The 3,888-nt window shown below is 39.2% G+C and overlaps 1 long non-coding RNA gene across 1 annotated transcript; it reads left to right on the plus strand.

Annotated features, from left to right (window-relative positions):
* The first annotated feature begins 2,716 nt into the window (after nucleotides 1-2,716).
* LOC133740129 (uncharacterized) lies at nucleotides 2,717-3,360 on the plus strand. The gene is made up of 2 exons (XR_009861033.1): nucleotides 2,717-2,837; nucleotides 2,929-3,360. It is a non-coding gene; the product is annotated as an uncharacterized LOC133740129 (long non-coding RNA).
* Nucleotides 3,361-3,888: the final 528 nt, after the last annotated feature.

Consider the following 3,888-nt stretch of genomic DNA (forward strand, 5'->3'; position numbering starts at 1 on the left):
ACTTTTTGATCGCGTTCCAAATTATAATTTTTTTCGTGTTTTTGGATGCAGCTGTTTTCCTAATCTTCGTTTCTACAATACTAATAAACTCCAACTTAGATCCAAACTATGTGTTTTCATTGGTTATTCTCTCCAACACCATGGCTATCGTTGCCTTGATCTCTCTACAGGCAGAGTCTATCTCTCTAGACACGTCGTATTTGACGAGGATTCTTTTCCTTTCCAACAAGTCAATCTCACATCTCCGAAGGCGTCCTCTACCTCACCAGACACAGGTTCAAACTCTTTTCCTTATCTTATCTCCACTTTAAATTCTCCTATTAAATCTACCTTATCCCCTTCGTTACCTTCACCACCGCCTAACCAAATTTCATCCTTATCCTCACCTCCTCCCAATAATCTAGTTAATTCCCCTACATCTTCTGCAAGTCCAATTAATAACACTTCTCCACTATCTGACAGTAGCCCTCCTAGCCCACTTCTTAATTCAAATACACCAAATACCAACTCTCCCACTCTAGCCTTAATTCCTTATAATCCTCCACAATTATCTATTCCTATCTCTACGTCCAATATTTCAAACACTCACCATGCAACTTCAAATACCACTTCAATCATCACCAACTCTCCTCATAATAATCCACCCATCCCACCGCCTCACCAAGCACCATCGTTGATTAACTCCTTTTCCCAACATAATATGGTCACGCGAAGCAAAACCGGGACTCTCAAGCCAAACCCAAAATATGCTCTGAATGCTTCTATTAATATCAGTGAAGTTGAACCAACCTGTTTTAGCAAAGCAGTGCAGCATGCTCAATGGAGAAGTGCCATGAGTTCTGAATTCAATGCACTACAGAAAAGTGGTACATGGAAGCTTGTTCCAGCTCATCCCACTATGAATATTCTCCCTTGCAAGTGGGTGTTCCGCATTAAAAAGAAGGCAGATGGCAGTATTGAGTGTTATAAGGCTCGCTTAGTCGCAAACGGGTTTCACCAGCAAGAAGGTGTTGATTTTTCTGAAACCTTCAGCCCGGTCATCAAGCATACTACCATTCGACTTATCATTGCTCTTGCCGTTCATCACAAGTGGCCTATACGCCAACTCGATGTTCAGAACGCATTTCTGAATGGATATCTCACTGAAGAAGTGTACATGCGACAACCTCAAGGATTTGTTGATCCTAATTTTCCCTCTCATGTGTGCAAGCTGGTTAGATCACTCTATGGCCTAAAACAAGCTCCAAGAGCCTGGTTTCAGAGGTTCTCTGATTATTTGATAGAACTTGGCTTTGAAGAGTCCAAGGCAGACTACTCTCTATTTATATACAGGGATGGAAACATTACTGTCTTCCTACTTATCTATGTTGATGACATATTGATTACTGGAAACAGCTCAGCTCATATTGATACTCTCATTCATCAACTAAACCTACAGTTTTCAATGAAGGATCTTGGTCCATTACATTACTTCCTTGGAATTGAAGTTCAAAGGAAGTCACATGGCCTCTCTCTCACTCAAACAAAGTATGTCACTGATCTTTTGAAACGCACAAACATGTTAGATGTCAGACCTCTCTCTTCTCCGGCAGCAAGTGGAAAGCGCCTTAGTATTCATGAGGGTACCTTACTCTCAGATCCAACTCAGTACCGAAGCACTGTTGGAGCTCTTCAGTATCTTACTTTGACAAGACCTGACATCGCATTTGCTGTCAATCAAGTCTGCAAGTATATGCATCGACCAACTACACTCCATTGGGTTGCAGTTAAAAGAATTCTTCGTTACTTGAAACACACTCCCACTCACGGCCTATTCTGTCACGCCCCTGATTTTACACACATGAAAATCGATATATATAATCCCATAATTATACATGCGTGAACGTTCAGTCATCAATACAAAATACCTAAAATCTTTTTCCCTTAAACTTACACATATATTGATACCCTGAACCCTCAAAGTTAATATACACTCGCTTCAAAGAGTTATATATTACACAAGCTTACGAATTAAATTGTTAACAACAAGATAAAACGTAAATGCTCCTCAGAGCTCACTACAACGGAAGTCTAAATAACGGTAAAGTCATAAAAATGGCTTCCCACCGTAAAGCTGCAAAGGTACTACTTCAGCGTCAGCACGATTATCCTAACCTGCAGGATTAACCCCTACACCGTTTGAATGGTGCACCGGGTTGCCACACAACAAACCCGGTAAGCTTTTGCAAGCCCGTATGAGTAACTCAAAACCACACATGCACAACTCACCCAACGAGGAAACCCATCAACTCGTAAAAAGGGACACTCACCGTGTTTTCCCAAAACAGCACATTCTTTTCCCAAAAGAAACAATAAAAGTCACACCGTGACCAAATCATATAAATTGAAACTCTGACAATTAAATATGATAAACAAGTCCTCCCAGGACATTTAAAAGAAAGAATCCCCGAAACTCCCTTTTAAAACACATTCTCAAACAACACAAGTCAATGGCATTAAATCGAGTTTGTAGACATGAAGCACACTAAAATTGAAGTTGTAACAAAGAAGTTATGTTTCAAGTCAATGGCAGTTTTGTAATTTTTCAGGAAATGTCTGATCCTATAAATAGCAGTTACCAGAAATAGAAGCTGCCATTTTTGGAACGTTCCAAAAATGGAAAGCCCCAGACCTAGAAATTTCCTCTAGATGTTAGAAACTTCACGGTGTCGCCGCTTCGTCCGGCCACCTTTGGCCACGAAATTCATTCCAATATTTTTGTCTTCAAACGAGCTTTCTATATTATATGTGTCTTGCACCCTATTACTGACCTTATGCGACAAATCGAAAAAAAGAAGGTAAGACTCTTTTCCGGCATATTTTTTATTTTCCGGCCAACTCCGGCCAAATTAGATGTTGAGACTAACTGGGATTTATTCATCTTTGTAGAGGAAGATGAATTTTGGATTTGAGCAATTTTGGCCCTAAATTCTTCCGAGGTGAATTCTGGCTTCCACAATTAAAATTGGACTTTGTTGTAGCTGAGAAAGCTGTTGAGGATAATGAGAGGAACATGTTGATGTAATTTGGTGACCCAATTTGGGCTTGGAGTCTGCGGTGCATGGGGCATGTCCAGTGGTGTGCTGGGTGGAGCTTAGTGCTACGAGCGTGTAGATATGAATTTTGTATCGATTGGTACACGTTTTGAGAATGATTGGAATTTTTGAAACTTCGGGGATTCGATTTGGGAAGATCCGACCATTGGATCGACCGATCGACCCCATTTTCCGATAAGTTGTTATAATTACCGAATCAATGTAACCTATGATGTTTGAACTCATTCTGACATAAATTTGAGTTTTCGATGAATTATCATTTTTAGGGTTATGGATTTTAGTATCGTCAATTTGTTCTAGATTATCGAAAACAATTGTTGATAATATCAATTTGTTCAGAATGACATGTAGATCGAGTTCGAGGAGTAAATTGTCGGATGGACATCATAGCATGAGTTTGTGAGTGGACATTCGATTTTAAAATAAATTATGCATGCAGTACTACTTTTGAACATATATTTATTTATGGGGGGTGAAATTTGCACACCCCTAATTGCAAATGGCACACCATTTTATTTTTTTAATATTATTTCATCTCACAACTTTTTACACTTCCTAAAATACCCTAAAATCAGATTTTTTTTCTTCTTCCCTTTTTTGGGTCCCCTCTCTCTCTCTCTCTCTCTCTCTCTCTCTCTCTCATCTCACAACAATCTGGGCATCTCTTTTCACTATGCAATGATCGATTGTTCTTATTTAATTTGTTTCGGTTGTCGGTTGATCATCGTTTTACTTTCTTCAAAGACTATTGAACATAATTTAAGAATACATTCTTCTATCCAGTTTGCTTTGT

The sequence above is a fragment of the Rosa rugosa genome, chromosome 1 (assembly GCF_958449725.1).
Source record: "Rosa rugosa chromosome 1, drRosRugo1.1, whole genome shotgun sequence".
NCBI lineage: Eukaryota > Viridiplantae > Streptophyta > Magnoliopsida > Rosales > Rosaceae > Rosa > Rosa rugosa.